The sequence below is a fragment of the Anthonomus grandis genome, chromosome 3, assembly GCF_022605725.1.
Source record: "Anthonomus grandis grandis chromosome 3, icAntGran1.3, whole genome shotgun sequence".
Lineage (NCBI taxonomy): Eukaryota > Metazoa > Arthropoda > Insecta > Coleoptera > Curculionidae > Anthonomus > Anthonomus grandis.
The window spans coordinates 17783213-17804281 of record NC_065548.1 but is presented as its reverse complement, the minus strand read 5'-3'; the positions used below and the strand labels follow the sequence as shown (position 1 = coordinate 17804281).

Here is a 21069-nt window from a genome sequence, read left to right as displayed (position 1 = left end):
GTAAATAGTCGTACATACAGAAAACCAACTTCATCCAATTTAATACAGCATGTAAAATCCACGGGTTGTTATAAAACTCCTTAGTAGTACCAAAGACAAAGACCACAGTGGTACGTGAGCGTTTTACAAATTGAGGAGAAATAATGCGGCACGGTCAGTCTTGCCGGCCAGGCTGGTGTCGTTTGTTTTATCAGTTTTTAATCTGGCTTAAGGTATTTTTAGCCATTTTGGTTTATTAGTGGTACTTCTCGGAAATAGAAGTTCTTTGTTACTGTATGAAACTATGTGCTTGCTGCAATATTTATGCGGATAATGCAACGACCAGAGAGGGCGATAAACCCAAAACAAAGTTGATCAAATTGATTAGCATAATAACGTTCTCATTAATTCGAAACCAAATTAATTTTAAATATTGTAATTAATTTTTCTTAGGTAGTGATTAACTTGTGATTTATTATTTAGGACATAAATTATTAAATTAGTATCCTGATCGTGAATTCTAAGTTATTTAAGAAATATTATGACTTGTTATCTTTTATCAAAATTAGCAAGTCTGTAGACTCTTAAGAGGATTAATCCAGTTTTTGTATATCAAAAATTAAAAAATTAACGTAGTCTGCTTTTTACGCTAATTTTTTGGCTAATGAGTTAAAAGTAAGATTTATGAATGTGCCTCTGCTTTTTCTGGTTAAGGTAAAACTGAAAAAACTGCTACGAGTATCCGAATGATGCCAAGTCAGTCTATATATATAAATAAGGAGAAATTGTGCATAGGGAAACAATTGGCAATATTTTATGTAGTTTTCTAGCACTAGAAAGAACCAAGCAGGCTGTCCTTGGGACTGTCTCACTTTAAGTAGAAGATATAAAAAACGCTTTCTTCAATCAATGAATAGAACTAACGGAACAAGAGAACTAACTTATATAACGAGCAGAGCAAGTCTTACCTAATTCTTAAAGCATTTAATTTTTAAATATTATTTAGAACCTCAACAGAAACATTAGAATAGAGATATGCTGAATAATTCTGCAAGGATACCACATGAACATACTTTAGTTATACCTTAGCATCAAATGTTAGATCATCAGGCAGTACCAAGCTATTTACTTGTAATTTTAAGGTTTTAAAGGAAACAATTAGCAGTGCAATAAAAAAATAAACAAATATAGATCCTTATTGAAAGAGTTTGGAGGGTCATACAAAATATGATCTCCAGGTCTTATAAATTCATTTGCTCAACACATCTTCACATGAAGACCACCCATAAGTCATAGCAAAAAAAGAGACTCATTAATTACTTTTGAAACAACGCATAAATATAAATCTTCGAACAAAAATTACTAAGCGCAGTAAATGTATAGGAGTAAAAAGTTTTGGGCGTACTACCTTACAACGGGAGGAAGGGATAAAACCCGTTAGTCTCAGCAAGCCTGTTCAAACTACCTGAGTAGATTAATTGCTTCTATGACAATTTATATACTAAATACTTAAATTTAATAGTGCGACTGCGAAAAAATGTATATTTAAGCAAGTAAATGATTGTAATGCATTTTTCTCAGAACTGTTGGGCGCCAAACTACCACACTTTGAATTTAAGAAAATATAATTTATGCCTGTGAAGCTTTATATCTCTTAAATAAGTCTTAGTTTTTTTATAGTTATGTTACGAATATAATATGAAAGCGAATAATTGTTCTTATCTCATGCTAGTATTATATATATATATATATACATATAAATAAATATATTGTAATTTACAATAAAATTGTTCTATAAATAAAACTTTCAAATAAAATCATAAAATTCAGTAGTACAAAACCCATTTATATTGTTTACATATGTCACAAATTGGGCTCAATCCTGGCTATATAATTTACCCATCACTGGTCCCTCCCACATTAAACTGAAATAAACAGCTCACATATCACATACGGGCTACTTAACTAATTTTAACTTAAAAAAGATGGTCTGGACACACGTCAAACTTGGTTACATCAATTGTTTCCCGGATGAATCTATTAACACTAACCCGTGGCTAGAGTTTAGCTATAATTTGGTTGTAACAGCTGATTTAATTAGGAAGTCGGAAATGTTATAGAGATGTATTTGTTGAACTACCGTTATTAAGAGTATTTTTAAATTTTACGATTTGTTTATATTATTTTATAGTAATAATTCCAATCAGATTATTAAGAGATTCCTAATTATGTAAACTAACGATTTAAATTAGATTAAATTATGTTATGTTAGTTCCTAACATTTTAATTTTGCCATTTATACAGAAACGAATTCCAAATTAATTACAATACCTTATATAGAACATATATAGACAAACTTAGACTCTATTATTGTTTCAAGGTACAATTGTTGCAGTCAAGCTTAGTTTTTATTTCTGACCATAAAAGTTCAAGATAAGTAAAGATTAAAGGCATGCATTTTTTAATTTGCACATTTTTCTTTTTTTACGTTAAAGTATAGTGCGTTGTAAACAAAGAAACTGCAACATCTGCAGACCCCCAAGGCTAAACTTTTTACCAAATAAGAATATATTGTGATTTTACACCTTGTTGAGGATATTTTTTAAAAAATATCTTAATTTAAAGTAACGAGCATGGAAGGTGTGATGTTTAGTGCATCATAGTCAACTAGTCGTCAATCGTCGGATACTCTTTGCGGTCTTTGCTCGCCTCATCTAGTTATTTCCAATCAGTCTCTTGACATCGTTTGTCCAAATGGTCAGGAGTCTTACTCTGATGCTCTTACTAGTCCATGGTTTCCACTCTATTACTCTATGCATCCAACGAGATTCCTCCATTTTATATATAGCCAGCTCCATCGCCATTTACATAGGCGTTTCACGACACTCGTCATTTTAGATGTTTGCCGAATTTCTTCATTAGTTATTTAGTCTAGGTGAGTTACACCTACCATTCTCCTTTCCATTGTGCCTCCTCGTTGTGCCGTTTGTAATCTAGAAATAATCTCTTTGTTAACCGCCCATATCTGTGGGCCGTATATTAAAGTTGAGAGAACATAATGAACAAAGATGCGTGATTTGAGAGTGTTCTGGGAGATCTGAATAAAAAACAGCTCTAAGCCTTCCGAAAGTTGACCATGCCAACGATACCTTTCGCGATAAATGTGCTTTTAAAAAATATTTTGATGTTTTCATTCTTTGACCTATGTACATATATGAATCTCTTCGTTCTAGCTTTGTGTTATTTTTTTAAAGTTTCGTGAAGTTTCTTTAAAATTTTTTTAAAGTCTTTGGTGCTTATTTTAAGACCTATACTCTTTAATTTCCAATTTAGCTCTGTGATTTTTTGCAAACAAAATTATATCATCCGCAAAACGAAGGGCGCTCAAGTATTCGCCATTTGTCTATACTACTTTGGTTTCCTAATCAATTTTCTTAAATTTAATATATCATCTAACGCAAGTGTAAATAATATTCGTGAGATAGATTCGTCCTGTCTCAATCCTCTGCCGAGTTCAATTTTATTTATAAAGCTTTTCAATGCAACTTGAAAAGTTGTTTTATAATATATATTTTTAATCAATTGTGTATTAGCGGTCTACTCATTAATTACTTAGTGCGTTTAATTAAATTCGTTAAAGCCTATTTTTCGATGAAGTTGAACGCTTTATTATAATCAATAAAAGCTATCCAAGGGGAAGTTTATATTCACTTGCCTTTTCTATAAATATTCTTATAACTTGCAGATGATCCAAAGTGCCAAATCCTTTCCTGAAACCAGCTCATTCGGTTGATAGCTGTCGAGTTTTTTGGTTAGTCTTTTTGATTATTTTTATCACTTATATATGACAGATAGAAAACTAATTAGTTTATAATTACTGAGTTTTGTTTTCTTGTCTTTTTTGAAAAGTAATATTACTTGCAGCCACTTATTATAAGTTATCTTTGGGAGATCACTTATAGTCTCCCCTAAACACATTCCCAATATGGTATCATCTTCTCCTGCTCTCTTCCTTTTGGCATTTTTGATATAATTGTTTTACTGGACTTATTCTGACTTTAAGTTAGGTATCTTTTTGGCCTTTTATTTGATTCACCTTACGGTGAAGTAACTTCATCTTCATATAGTGATCGGTAGAAGTGTTTAATTCTTGCATACTTTCTTTCGGTGTTATTCTCCTTTACAAAATTTGTAATGTGGGCAGTAATGTAATAGCAGAGTTTGAAAATTCTTTCTATCTTATATGGTCTCTATAATTTGTTGATTTTTATATTTTCTTGTATCGAGTATTATTCTCTTTCTTATAGTTTTATTTATCTCAGTAATTTGTATGTGACTTATCATGTCTGGGTGTACTGTCATACATTTCTGTATAAAATCTATAGTTTCAACAGAAAAAATGCAATTCCGTTAATGTAGTTTTTTCAGTTGATGCTACTCCTGTTTTCAATGCCTCTAGACTTTTTTGTGATCACTTTTTGTCGTTCTATTTGTGTATTGAAATATTAGATATGATCATTCGGTGGGCGCTCTCCATTTTGACCGAGTTAATGATACTTATATTTAAGAGTATCTCATTTTTGCTTATTCCAGTTGGGTGTTTTCAGCGTCGACCTTTTCTTTCCTTGAAGTAAGTATTCATAATTTAAAGGTTTAGTTATAACATTTATAATTACCAAAAAATAAAAGTTCTTAAAAAACTATCTAAGTCTCTACACTTTTGATTAGTACTGAGTATTGGCAACAAAAACAAAGACAATTTTCGTTTATTAACACACAGTAGTTAACCCAAACGTAGCAGTGATTTCTCGCAATTCGCATTTTTATGAACTGCCAATTGTGGATGATAAACTTAATAGATTACTCTAACTGCCTTGGGGCTGTAAGTGGTTATCATGCGATGAAAAACTGAACTCATGCTTTAATCACAAAATGGAGCAATTTTTTTCAGTTTATTATCCATTCCTAATAGTAGTATTGTCTAGCTACCGAATGAAATAATATTTAGTAGTACAAACCATGGTTACAATACCTCCACAAAGCCTTGTTAGCCTTCTAATAGCATTAATGCTTAATACAGTCACCTGTTAAAAACGGAATCTAAAAAGCTAATACAATTATTGATAATAATTGTAAAATAACCTGGATCTAGTAGAAAGAAGCGTTTGTAAAAGAAAGTAATGAAAGTTAAATCTAGTTTAAAATTTAAAATGTTTTTATTTAGAAGAAATGATGTACCACTGGATACAAGTTGTAATTATTTCAAAATAAACAAGAGAAATTCTTATTAATTTCAAAAAACTTCAATATTTTATTGATATACTTATTCACTAAGTCCCACTTTCTGGAAGGAATACACCCTAATATAGAAACTTGATTCAGTAAAAAGCTCTCCGTGAGCATGCTATCACCTAGAAATTAAGATTAGCAGAACTGTTCTATTTTTCGACTTAAGTGTCTGCTTATTCAGTAATATCCAGAATACAAAGTATACCTACTTTAAAAATAACAATAATGGAAATCTTTGATCGAATCGAAGTATTAACTAAAAATGGGCAAACCAAAAATTAAGCTACATCAGTTTATGTACAAATAACAAGAATTATCATTCTGGAAATTAATTGGGATTTCCAAAGTATATCTACTTTGAAAACAAAAATAACAGAAATCTCTGATAGGATAAAAGTATTAAATACAGATGGAAAAACCACAGATTAAGGGTTCAATCATGAACAAACAACACAAAGTTATTTTTAATTGCGAATGAAATAAAATTATCTTAAAATAAAAAAATCGTTTCATCTAAAGAAAAGTTAACTGCGAGTTACGAAAAAAACTCTTAAAGAATAATTTATTGGAATTTGGCAAAAAGTCACGACTTAATCAAATAGACATGGATAGTGTGAGCATTACTGTAAATGGGGATAACATTCTTTATAAGAGTGAAATTAAGTATTTGGGTACTATTCTAGATGCCAATTTAAACTTTTGTGCACATGCAGACTACGTCATGCGAAAATTCTCCAAAAAAGTTGGATTTATCACCAGAGTGGGAAGAAACCTCTACATGAGCACAAAGTTGCTTTTGTTTAATAGCATTGCACTTCCGCATTTGCAGTATTGCTCCTCGTTGTTGTTTAATCTACCACAATATAAAATACACCAGTTGGAAGTAATACAGAATAGAGCTATGAGACTGATTTTAAAATGTGATCGATATACACCAATTAAATGTATGTTAAGTGTCCTAAATATGATGTCTGTGACTGAACGTATAAAGTTTAATGTCTATTTGTTTATATTTAAATTGAAACATCGTTTGTTACCCAGCTATATCTGTGATAAGTTAAAATCGTTTGAGGATATACACACATACAATACTAGACATCGTCAAGATTTCGCCATAGTGGATAGGTCTAACACTGTTTAGTTACTTAATTCGATTTTATTTAGAGGCTCAATAGAATTTAATAAATTGCCTATGATAATTAAGACCTGTGATAATGTAAACCAGTTTAGGAGGCTATTGAGAAAACATCTAATTAAATAGGGATAGCTAAGAGTATTTCTATTTTTTTTTGGTGTTGTACATTATATTCTTCTTATGATTTTAGTTATAAGTTTTATTATACCAATAACTGTTGTGTACATTTTCTTTTATTACGCTGATCACTACTCTATTATACCTAATGTAGCCCTGTATGTAATAAACTTTTATTGGTTTATTATTATTATTGTAGTTTATTTTCGTTGTAGACTTTAGTACTGCTTTATATTATAATTATAATTATTGTAATGTATGAAGCTATTATGTTAAATAAACTTCTTTATTATTATTATTTCAATGTTCACAACTAAACTTGTCTGCCGCAAAAATCACTCTATCTTCATTTTCTTTTAAATTAATTCAATGCCAATGCAAATATCTTATTTTAATATCAATTTGGCAACATAGCGCCCCTCAGTCAGTGGTGGTTCACCACCTGCTCCGACCGTTAAGGCACGTTAAAAGTGTGCACATCCAGTGACGAGTGACTGGGTGGAGAAGGGTGCGAGGGGGAGGACGCCTATCGTGACGTCAGGCGACAGCTGCACTTTTGTATCTCGTATATTATTTACGCGCCGGTGTCATAGACAAGAGCAAGAGACACGGTGGGTGAAGGAAAGTAGATAACAATGTTGCCAATTGTTATCTTTTTTTCTTTGGGATTAAAGAATTATTGAGAAGTAAAAAATAATTTTGAGAAGGTAGTTTACACACTACAAGAATATTAAATTTATATTTTATTGATTTAATTTTATATTAGTTTAGAAGTTTTTACACTACGTTGGGCACCAAAAGTATATAAAACACGATTTTGAACCGACGTTTTTAAGATATTTTCAAGAGCATGCTCGGAATTCTAAAATATCTTGCTTAATTAATAAAGGCCTGTACTTCTCAAAACTTTTAAAAATAATTCTGCAAACATCCACATAAACTTGCAAACATGTGTGTAACACTATACATACCATATTTAACTTTTAACCGGCCAGAACATCTGCGTTCTCATGGCCAAATTCTTATCTAAATAAGCATTAAGTGAATGACTAAAACCGTATCGTTAACTCTGTTTATTATTGAACTTATTATTTAAAGTATTTTTAAATACTGCCACTGGTTGTAATTTAGTAATAGGAGACATTTTCCATCGGCCTTGATCAGCTCCATCTTTATTATTCGTCTTTTCTCCCCACATTAAAATGATATTCTCTGTATAGAAGAGGATAGCGCTAAAAGACACACTCGTACCACATCCTGTGTTTAAACGTGTTCGAGGTGGTTGTTTGGCTTACAATGTTGCCAGGTTTAAAATTAATTTTTAAAAGGAGAAAGGAATAAAAGGGTTGTAGCTTACGAGAGATCTCTGTAACATTAGTAGTAGAGTATCATTGAATTAGGATTATGACGTATTTCTTAGATGTTTTTTTAAGTTTCTTGTTTTTACCCATAAAATTCTTGATGGTATTTTTATAATGAATTAAGGCTTCCTTTAACATAAATTCTGGAAGGAAGGAATCAGTTTTGAAATTAAATAATTTTTAATTGTAACTTACAATAGGAATTGTATAGTATTCGTGTAAATTTACACTTAAATATAATAGATAATTCAGTAATTGTTAAATGAAAAAAATAACTTGAATGAGATACCTACTATAAGTTACTGCTGTTTATCTTAAAAGTTTCCACCTAAAGTACCTAGTAATGATAGCTTATTTGAAAAGTCCTTTTAATGTTTCTCCAAATCAAGCTTATGCATGGTTCAGAAAATAGTTTATAAAATATAATTGTATTTTACTTTATCTAGTACTCGTATGTTATCCAACTATGTACCTACAAATTTTCTAACCATTGCCGGACTGGGCAAATATATTAAGAAACCATCTACAAGTAGGAAATGCATATCTGTATCTCAAAGATAGTTAGTAGTTTCCAGTAAATTTAGATCAATTTAAAGAAAATGATTCAATCATTGGTTTTTTAAAATGCCTGTCCAGACATGTTCAATATACAAATAGATAAAAAACTTCGTTAATTCGATAGCTGCAGCCGTGTTTATTTATAAATACATTTTATACATATTTACGTTTTTATCAGATTAAGTTCATTAAATTAATTCATATTTTAATCAGTTTTTGTTCAAGCTTAGCTTAGTTAAGGTGAAATAAAAGATATTCATTTAAAAATCTAGAAGCTATTAAAAATTTAACCTAAAAATTAGTATTTATAATAAACAAAAAAATACTTATTCTAGTTACCTTTTGATTAAAGAAGTAGGTGATTTGGAATAGGAAATATGGAACAGGTATATTTTCTAGTAATCCGATTATGGTAAATATAAAATAAAAATGCAAGCTGTTATCCGTGAACTAAATACTAGAATAAAATAAAATTGTATGGTAATATCCTAATCATAAAAAAATTTTTTTTCATAAATCATTTAGAAGTATAAAGTTAATTTTATTTTAAATCAACTTTTTAAGATTCTTCCTTTTGAATCTTTAAGATATTGAAATACTCTAGGTAGGGAGTTTTAAAATAAATATTCTTTATAAGAATATCAATAAGAAATGAAATAATGCAATTGCCTATAAGAAACAGAAAGCCATTAAAAAATTATCAATATTACATATATATCAATTTACAATTTTGGATGAGAGTAGGATTTGTATCCCAAAAAAATAGAAATTATCGAATCAGAGCCGGACTAGAAAAATAATTTAAGAAGGACCTCTATCTGCAGGTAAGCCTATGCATATCATTCATTCTTAGCATTTTCCAATATATTCAGATCAATTCAATAAAAACTTCATTACTTGATTTCCTAAAATGTCTGCCCAGACATGATTTTTTTAGAATACTGCTATACTCAATTCTTTTATAAATAAATAAGAATTTTCAATACTTAATTAGCTGCAGTTGTATTTGTTTACCAATAAATCTTTACAAGTCAAGAAAGTACGTCATTATCAGATTAAAGTATTTCCTTGTGTATTTGTTCAAGCTCAGCTTAATTATGGAATCATTGGTTGAAGTAAAAGTTTGTCACTTAAGAAACCTAGACGATATTTAAAATTATTTATAATAAACGAAAACAAAATATTTTAGTGACCATTTCCCTAAAGAAGTAAGAGTTTTTGATATAAAGCAATATTTTCTTAAATATTCGATTATGGTAAAAAATGCAAGCAGTATGAAATAATTAGAGTAAAAGTAAGTTGTATATATTGCTAAATAAAAAAAAGTATTTTTTCATTAATCATTTAAAATTAATTTCAAAAGATCAATATTTCACATTTAGACACAAATTATTATATTTCATATAGTAAGGCATAAAAATTATTATTGTATAAATTTAAACTTTAATCGTGTAAATGATAATAAATTAAAATTTAAATCACAGGTCTTAAATATATTGGAATATAAGGTCAAAGGATTAAATGTGTTTCGCCTGCATTAGGCATCATCAGATTTACTGTACAAAAGAAATTGGAATAATAAGATTACGAACGCCTATTAACTTAAACTAATTTACACTAAACTTACAAACTAATAACTTCGTATTTCGTGTATTCACAAATAAAAACAAATGATAAAAAAACAACACTACATAGATAGAAGTCAAGGTTAGAAATTAAAAGTTATAATTAATAAAATAGGACAGAGACTTGTTGCTCCAAAAACAAAATGAGGTTAGGTTTAAAGGCAAAAAATCAATTAAAGAATATATGAAAAATAAAAAAAGGTTTGTCGAATTTAGGAATCGAACCACGTACCTCTGTGTTATAAACACATAGTATTAAATTGGCTTGGTATAGTGTACTTGTTTTATTTAAGAAGAATCTGAAGGCTAAATAAAATTGTTGAAAATCAAGTGTGGTTCAAAATTAAAAATGTCATTTACAGAGTTGAGCACTAAACTTTTTTTAACTTTTGTTATTTCAAATTTTTTTAGAAAGTCCAACTTTTTACCTTTAGGACGCTTATGTAACACTTTCACATTCTCATGCATGGTAATAGAATATCCTACAGATAGTAGATAATTAGCAAAAGTTGATTTCGTTTTTAGTTTAAAGTTTTAAATGAAATGGAAAAGTTAAGGTTTTTAAAAAAAATATTTAATTTTAGAGGAAACGTTACCAAAATAACTTAGCCAATAGAATTTTAAAAAAGTGTATGTTTGGTTTATAATGTACCATAGTGCATAATGTGCAAAATTTTTTTGTAAAATTTAAAAAATTATTTATTTATTGAATTTTTTGAGAAGTCATTAATAATTCCAATATGTTCTATTATGTCTGGTTCTTTTTTAAATGGTGTTTTAGAAAGTGGGAATTTAAAAAGTCTATAGAAGAAAGTATTAAAAGCAGCGATTTAGGTAAATATGGTGAAATTGACAAGACTTGTATTATATTATTAGGGCAAGATTTTCTAAAAACTAATGGTAAATTTTAAAAGAAATTTTTCCATTTTCTCTAATGGATAATAAGTCAAAGAAAAGTAGCCTTTTTTTGATTTTCTTTCTTTAACGTAAACTCTATTTGGGGGTGTAGTTAATTAACGTAAGTCTAGGACTATTTCTTCGAGATTGAAGGGTGTAACAAAAAAAGTGTTAATTGTTTTTGGTTTTTACGTCACTTTATTTATTTTACTTTTTTTAGTAATTATTGCGTTTATTTTGTATTTTTACAATTATTATTATTAATATTACATGTATAAAAGAAATTACATCATATTATACGTTATACTACGTTATATTTTTTAATTTTATATATAGAACTCAAGGAAATTCCAATTATGTCAGCAATTTAAGTGCCAGCATTTAAATTTTAGGACTATTTTCCTACTTTTTCAATTGATTCAGTCTAAGTTATAGAAAATAGAATGCTATTAACAATTTATTAATAAACACGCTAAAGTTCACAATACGATAAGAATTATAATTACAACAGACAATTATATTGAATAATATCCTAAAAATACAAAATTTCAAAAACCAATAGATTTGGAAAAAAATTTCAACAGAGTTGGACTAGGATTTATGTTCCAAAAAAGTTATGGTATAATCAGGTAAAAATGTTTAACCGATAAAAAGAGTTTTGGTTACCGTCAATATTCTCATTTTTTTCTACCATTTTTTAAAACTACAATTTAAAAAAAAAGTGTGCAAACGAATAAAGGAAAATAACATAATCTAATAAACGCTATGAAACCTAACCAACAGTTTAAAATCGCGAAATCATTAAATATCATTAACCCATAAAGATCCACCTACTTATCCGAAAAACTATTTGACCCCAGAAATCGAACGGTCAAAGCCACACCTGCCCTAATGCCAACGTTACCTATTATATTGGAAATAACTATTTTCCTAATCAAGCGGCACACACATACACACGGATAGAGATAACCATTGGGTTTAGCGCATGATGGTTCACCGAAGTTCATGGAACCACCTCTGGTTAGTACGGTAATTAGCGTAAGTTGGTTTACATCAAAGGTCTTATTTACTTTGTATCTCAATAACCTAGTTTGTAGATCTTCAGGAATTTAAGTAATTTTTTTAAGTACACTTGATAAAATATATATTTACCTGCAAAAGCTATGTGCTCGTTGAGTTCTATGAAACAGATTATCTTTGTAAACCTGAAGCAATTTGAAAGGTTGCCACGCACATTAAACTGTTATATTTACCCATTGGTAAATCTTGCATTTATTTCATAATTCTTAGAATCTAAAAGGTGTTATGGTTGAGGCGTGCCGAGAAGTAAAATGCTGTTCTAGTCTAAGAGAAAGCCTGAGAATGTCGATAACGCGAGGACCGCTTGACAAGCAATGAATCCTATAACTCTTTCTTCTGGTTTAATGGTGATAGAACTGCCTGTATGAGATGCAAAATACAATTTTACTAGCTTATTCTGTAGGATAATTTATATCAATTGCGCTGCTATATATCAGTCAATATTGCCGATAATATTATATAGGATGCTAAAACTTTTAGTAAAACTGATCTTTTTAAATCGTTTTCAATTCTTACTTAAATTCACTGCAAAAATTTCATTTGTAATACTTTATCAGTGTTATTTTTGAATGAAAAGTTAAATTTTTGGTATTATAATGAAGTGGATCTTTTAGAATAGTTAAATTAAATATATGTATGTATACAGTGCGAGTCTCTATCATGGAATAAATTCACTAAATGAGAGATGTTTTTTTTCTCGGAATATGCTCGGACGCGTCGATTAGTATTTTAAATTACCTTTATTTTAATGTAAAAAGATATATATATACAATATGTGTCAAATGTGAGATCTGACGTCATCGAATATTTTTTTAAACCCAACCCTATTTTTTAATGACCATTATTAAAGAATTTAACAAGTTACACGTGCGTGACAAATCAAAATTTTATTAATTATCTATTTCTTTAGTGAGAAGTATCCCAATGTACTACCTATATCGCAAAGTACCATTAGTAAGATCGATAAAAAGTTCCTAAAACATGGGAATTGAAGATAAATAAAAAATCATCGAGGGAGGTCGCTCAATGAAAAGGTCAAAATTAATGTTCTTCTCTCTTGAAGAAAATCTCCATGTCCCCACTAAGCAGATAGCTAGGCAACTTGAAATTAGTCTTCAGTGGCGAGAATTCTTAAAGCTTAACAATTTCATCCCTATAAAATCACAATCCCTCAGAGACTTACCGAAAAGGATCCGAATAGAAGACTTCAGTTTTGCAAACAAATGATGGATCTACTAGATCGGAATGTTTTACAAATAAATAATAACCTATTTTCTGATGAATCAACTTTAATGTTAAATAGTGAGGTAAATCGTTAAAATTTCGTTACTGGCATACTTGATGAGCGAAAGCCACATTCAAAAAGTCAGTGTTGGTGATCAAGTTATAGGACTGATTTAACTCCACGAAAATCTTAATGCAGCAAGACATTTAGAATTTTTACAGAAGGACGTAGTTCCGAATTTAACTATTTTGTTTCTTTGTCCTATAGAAGCTAACATCCCGAATAGAAACATCTGATTTCAACAGGACGGCGTGCCTCCTTATTTTGCCAAGAGCTACCCGTGAGTACCTGGATGATGTATTTCCAGGTAGATGGATTGGTAGAAGAGGAACCTTTGAATGGCTACCCAGGTCTTCGGATTAAATACTTTTGGACTTTTTCTTATGGAGTTAGTTGAAGAGCCAAGTTTTTAAGATCAAACCTGCAAATATTGAGAGCTTGAAAGAACGAATAAGACAGGAGTTAATTTCTGGTAATTAGAAATGGATAACTAAAAGTATTTCCAACATGTCTCGGACATATTACATGTCCATCATCAGGGATAACAAATTAAAGGCGTCTGTCAATTAATCTTGCAGTTCTAGTACCTTAGACAAGGTTAAAACGAATAAAAATGAATAAAAATGGCATATTAAAATATATGTGAATGGGACAAAATTTGGATTTACAAAAAATTAAAACTACGTAATTAAAGCAATAGGTCAATAATCATCATTATTAGGTGAATCCTATAAGGTGAATTGACAGAACCCCTTAGTTTGTTATCCCTGATGATAGACATGTTATATGTCCAAAACATGGATTAATAGTTTTTAAATACATTGAGTGGAGGATGACCGAAATATTTTTCGTTACCCATTGATCTATTAACTCCACTGAAAGAATAAACTACTTCTTCAACTGTAATTAGAAATGTTTAAAATGAGTTTCAGTTCCATTTAGGATATTGTCAATTAGTAAATAAACAACATTTTTAACACAAAAAAATTAATTTATTAATAATTAAAATAACAAACATAATTAACAATTTACAATAAATAAGCCATTATGATAAATAGGACCATGCCTCGATTAAAAAACCGTTAGCGCAGGTGCAAACTTGTGTATGCCACACAGACCCTTTAAAAAAATAATAATAAATAACAAAGAATATTTATAACTATTACCTTGGCCAATATAAGTACTTTTCTGAGTAGAAATTTATGATAATAGAGTTATTGTTTTGTTAACAGTAACAACAATTCCAGAGGGAGGTAGGTAGACGCGCAGGGGGTGCAAAGGAATACGTAGGATGTAAACAAATGCTACTTCTAAAGAAATTTTAGAAATTAGATAATGTTTGTTAAATATCTTTTAAAAGACGAGGAATAAAAAATTGAAATTTGATACGCATGTGTATCTTGTTAAACCCTTTAATAAAATAATCGATGACGTAATATCTCACATTTGAGACTCCCTGTATAAACTTTTTTTACATTAAAATTAATACTATTTACAATACTCATGAGGATGTTCGAGAATATTTACGAAAAAAAGAACACCTTTGATTTAGTGGGTTTATTCCAAGTTAGAGACTTGCGCTGTATATAAAAAGTCATATTTTTGTAAATGCTGATCTGTATACTCTCAAAACATATCTTATACTAAATGGATACAAGATTTTGGTACAAAACAACCTGGTTTCAAGTCAACCAAAGTTTCTTTTAGTAGTTCAAAAAACTTAAGTGAGATGCCTTTTGAAAGTGTACAATTTTTTTAATGAGAGTAACTGTAATATATGAAAAATACTTATTCTAGTCAAGGTGCTCCATGTCTGAATAGTATAGTATATTGCCCATCTTTTTTGCCTGTGCTCAGCTTTCGGCTAAAACAATATTAATTCAGCATCAATGATCACTTTCTAGATGTTATATTTAACTCATTATGGGTCCATGCCCTGGACATCTCTTTAAGTATTTCAAAAGACTTAAACAAGAGGGTTTATAAGAGGATACTTTTTAATGAGAGTGACTAATTTGTTTTTGAAAGTGGTATAGTGGTATCACTTTCTAAATGTTATTTGCTTAGTCTAGTCAAGATGCTCCATGATTCGAAAATGAGAAGCTCTTGATATAATTAAATCAATCCCTGTCTAATATGTGGCAGATATCCGAAGTATACAACTTGATGCATTCACGTAGATAATGTGAAACTTTTTTAGTCGTATACTTGGTTGTTAGTAAGAAGCTTTAAAATGCCGATTTTTCCAAAAAATTTGTCTTTTTCAACTTTATACAATATTTTATATAATTTGCATTATATGATTATTTTATTTCGATTCTTAAGACAACTATAGTATAAAGTTAAGGCACTCTTAAAAAATGTTGATTTTCACATTAATTTTTTTAAATTTATTTGATATAATGTTGATTCTTCGTTGATTCGTTGAAGATAGAATTCAATTAACACTAGATAGAATTCAGTTTACGTAATACGCTCTAACAAGTTACAAGATTAAAATATTTGTATAATTTTGACGAAATAGATGTAAATTATATACATTATATATACTATATGTATATAATGTATATATTATACTATGTGTTCATTATATAGAGGAAATTCCAAATATAAATGATTTAAAAATAAATACATTAAAAAATTATTATATATTATTATTATAAATATATTAATAATATCACCATCTGCATTTGTCCTATTTTGTCGTAAATTAATTTTAATATTTAAGCATATGAGAAAGTATTTTCTAAATTGATATTTATTGAAATAGTAAGGTAATATTAGGGCCAACAAAATAGGTCATTAATTATGTATTCATCACAACAATATAGTTTGTATCATCTGGAATATTTAGACTGTGTATTTTAGAAAAAACAAAACCAAACAAAGTTCAAAAATAAAGTTTTTTTACAAAATAAACTCAAACAAATTAGTTATCTACAATCGCTTTTCTCGAAGAATATAATATGTCTCTTCTGTCTGGTCTGTCAATTTAAGCCTAAATTGTCATTAAAATATATTTTATGTACTATATATAATTTTTAAGAGTTTTCTGGCTATTGACGTTTAACCAACCTTATCCAATTACATAAAACATTATTATGAAAACAAGTGTAAAATTTATAAAATAGGATAATTATTTGGTATGTTTTCACAGATTATAAACTTGACGTGATGATTGAGTAAGTTACACTTAGCAGAGCACATCATTATTTTTTCATATTATATTGTTTATAAAAGATATTTATTAATAGTATGTACGATATAGAAAAATAACTTGTATTTTTGGTAAATAACGTTGCTAAATATAAATTTCCCAAATGTTTACTTAAGATTGTGGTGCATGAATACTTGCGGGTTGGGTTTTCGGAAATATAGGCTCTAAAAGGTGGATTCTGAAAAATTGTATTTTTTATACAAGAAATAAAAGCAATTTAATTTTTTTTGAAATATATAAAACCAAAACTTTGAAAACTTAGATAAAGAATAATACAATAGGCTTAAATTTTTATAAGAACTCAGTGCCTTTAGACTTCTTTTAAGCTTGGCCTTTTATACATCTGTTTGGAGTTCTTATAGAATATTTAACATAGTAGCATATTCTCTATGTTTTCGATTAAATATAAGACTAATTCTAGTATTCTGTCAATAATAAAAAACCAATAAAATACCAGTACATACATATAATTCTCTTACAAACCAAAAAGGTACAGGCATAAGTAAAAACTAAATATTTTTGAATTCCTATTTAGTTTATATTTGAATTTATATTCACTATAGTATATTAAATGAGATTTTTATAACTGATGTACACATTGTTCAATTTTTTTCCTTTACTATTTAGTAGAACGTATTAAAGCATAGTTAAACCCAGAAACAGGATTTTTGACTTTCAATACATATATTTTTTTAAAGATTATTGATAACTTTTTCTTTACAATGGGATAAATTATTTGAATATTGAAGAAGCAAAACTACTTTTTCTTAGATCTATTCTTAATTGCACTGAAAATTATTTTATAATTCACCTTAAAACGCTCTTAAAAGCCTCGTGCGCTACTTTCCTTACTAAGGCACATGACTCGTGTCATTGCAGTTATATGGCCAAAATTGCAAAATAAGTTTTATGTTTCTTTTGCCATTTTCATTTTATCTTGTAGGCATGCTACATTTAAAATCACCTTTTTGGTTTTAAATTGAGTAAGTATTTAAATGGCAACAGAAAATAATAAAAAGTGTCTGCAAGTTTAAAACTTATTTTATTTTATCTAATATTCGAATCACAATTTATAAAATATTCATCTGATATAACGAGATTAGATTATATTTCGAGCGATGGTCTCTTGGAGGGTTCTTATTTTGTATTCAGCTCGTGCATTAGTGACATAACCCATTAATTTAAAAGTTCGATCATTACTTATTGAAAAAACCCAATACTTCCATCCCATGCCTGGTTCGATCCGTTATGTAGCAGCGTTATCAAAACTGAGATCTTCTTAATCTTTAATTCCACTGTAACACCTCGAGAGAAACTTGTCGATAAAAAAGAACACGTAAATAAATAATTATAATGAGACAACGTGCTTGAAGTATACTGACCCGAAGAAATGAAGAGAAATAAAGCGAGTTTAATATTTTTCACGTTTTGGATTTTGCTATATGTATTATTTAGTCCTAATAACTAAATCTTGATCGGCCACTAAGGGAACATTAGTAAGGATTGGAGATAAGGTGAGACATTCTATAAAGAATAGAGAAATATTATATTGAATAGCTTCATGTGAAATACATTTGGTTAGAATCATATTGGCAAAGTATATAGATTTCAACTAGACTGTGATATTGGCTTATGTCCAATATTCCATATGAAACCTAGAAAAATCATGCATTTTGTCCAGTTTTTCTGTCTAGGTCTATGTCTGAATAATTCTAAACGATGGAAAGATTAGCACCAGATAAGAAATGCTCAACTATTGTAAGATAACTATATAAACAGTTATTTGTGAAATTATGTTTTTCAGTTTAAGCTTGTGAATTATATTTTAATTGGTTTAATAGGCACGCGTCAGATTTAAAATAAAAAACTATAGTTTTTCTTAAATATTAAAAGAATCATGAATAAAAAAAATATATCGAAAGATGTCGTCAATTTTAATACTTTTATTGTAAGTATAGGAATTTTGCTTAACTTCAGATATCTGATACGTGAATAATAATAAAAAAAATGTTAGCCTTTTAGTGAAAAATTATATGGTAGTTTGATCAGTTTGTTAATGGTAACAACATCTTTATAATAAAATGAAATATTTCTAATGTTTTTTAATTTTTAAAAATAAAAGTTATAAACATATTTTTTGCATAAACTATAATCATATGATGCACGTTTTGCTAAATATTTAAATTTTATTTAAATTAGATCAGTTAAATAATTATTAAAGAGTATTTTTGGGATTTGAAAACTTGTACGAATATTCTTAAGTTAATTTTATTATAATAAGGTTAATTTATACATTTATAAATGTATACGTTTTTATATTTAATTATTCATTGAATAAAAAAGAGAGAACTTAAAAAAATTGTTTAAGAATACGACCGACAATAGAATAATAATGGGCTAAATGAAAAGCCGGATAAACTGAATAACGAGGCATCCTCTATATATTTATAGCACTGCCTGTTTAAACAATGTATTTTAAAAAATGTAAAAAAATAAAGTCAAAGAAAAATCGTGTTCTCAGCCTAATTTCTTTTTAGATAATTCTCAATCGATTATTTAAACAAATGGCAATGACATTAATATATTAGGTTGCATGTTTAAATATTCCTCTGGCATAACCTTTTAGCACAAAATACCCGTTTTCAAATATTAAATGTCTATTTAAATAGAGCCAATTTAAATGTTTTTTTTTGTAACATTTTTGATATTTTAATAAGAAAAAAAGAAAGAATGTATCATATTACATAAGACAAAATTTAGTGTATGAGCATTCCAAAAACTACATAATTACAAGTTCAAAAAAGAACAAATACATATTTCTAAATTATAAAATTTTCATAAACAAATGATCAAAAAATAATAAAACAGACTTAAAAATAAGAAAAACTGCTGCCAAATACAGAAGTTAGAGAAAGTAAGTTAAGCAATAATAGAGCAAAACAAGATAAAAAGAGAAAATAGAGTAAGGATGATGATCTAGACGTCACACTTAACCCCCATAATAAAGTCTCTCCCACATTAAACACAAACCTGTTTGAAGCACACCCCCCTGATAAAATCTTAAGATTTTCAAAATTCTAGAGCTCTAATTTAATAACAATCCTTATGACTCCAGAAAATTGGCGGTATCATCAACAAACTGAACCACTTTGCCCTGCAGTCTCAATGAGCCTAAGTCATTTACATACACTAAAGCTTGAGGTACTCCAGACTCAAGGGATCCAGAATGAGATAAACATCCAGAACTGTATAAGAACGATGTGATAGATAGGATTCCAGCCATTGCAATCCCACACCCCCCAAACCATATTTTTTTATTTGAGCATACACATTTAAATGCTTGGAATAGGTCACAAAACGCTGCCGTCGCCGACTCTCTAGGACTCTCATTCTAGTGTATTTTCCTGCCAGCAGAAGCTAAAAAGGACTATATGGCCTAAAACAAGATCTATGACCGTATTTTTTTACCTTTTAAAATATATCCAGGGCAAATCTAATGATTTATACAGAGTGTCAATTTGAACAATTTCTATAGGAATATTTTGCAAAATATAAGAATTAGAAAAATGCGGTTTGGAATAAGTATTTTACAAAAACTAGAACTACCACATCTTTATCAAGAGGTGACCTACACATTTTAAATGTTGGGGTTGGGGTACCCACCCTCTCTTGTTATAACTTTAATTAAGGGACTCTTTGAGTAGTTTTAACTACACAAGAAAAGTTTTTTCACTTGTTACTTAATTTTAAATTCTAAAAATGTGAGAAGAAAAGTCACCTGCAAAAAAAATCCAAAATCAAATATTTAATTACAGCAAGAAATATTGTCTAACTGGTGATTTCTTAATGAAGAATATGCTATTTTACTATATAATGAATAAATACAAGGAGGCCCATAAAAAAAATTAGGAGATGACACCCATTTTGCTATTTTTTGCTCCAAAACTTCTAGTTCCAGTCCTATTCAGAAACAAACTTTGACGTGTTTTTGGATTTTGCTGAACAGTTATTCGCTAACCTGTAATATCATCCGGTACGTCTTCGATGGGCCATTCTGTATATTAAATCACTGCAACTTAAATATTTGCGGTAGTCTACATTTTTACACATCTGTAAAAGGTTGATTGAGCTTTTTTTTGTAATACTATTAAATAGTTTCTCAATTATTATAGTCTTAAATGAAAACAAAATATTAATATAGAAAAAGCATAAAATAACTAAACCTTGCTAAGCTGATAACTGAACCTTGGTGATTTACTAATACATTTTAATTTCCTATCTTAATTAAACCAGTGAGCAAAAGCATTCATTTTCCTTTTTTTAATGTTGGAAGATTCTAAAAACATTTTTCTGTCTTATCTAGACCTGTTTTCCCCCTTCTATCCCTTTTAATCTTCTACAACTATATTTATCTACTTGTTAGGGTAGAGAAATCCAACCCTTTAAGTAATCTCAAGATATTTGAGGACTACTTGGAGATTTTGTTTAAGCAAGATGTTTCTTAGAGTGACGATTTCTACTATTAC

The 21069-nt window shown here is 28.8% G+C and overlaps 1 protein-coding gene across 1 annotated transcript in view; it reads right to left on the bottom strand.

Annotated features, from left to right (window-relative positions):
* LOC126733841 (neurogenic locus Notch protein) overlaps positions 1 to 21069 on the bottom strand; it is a 143232-nt gene that overhangs the window by 120565 nt on the left and 1598 nt on the right. The gene's annotated exons all lie outside the window — the stretch shown is intronic.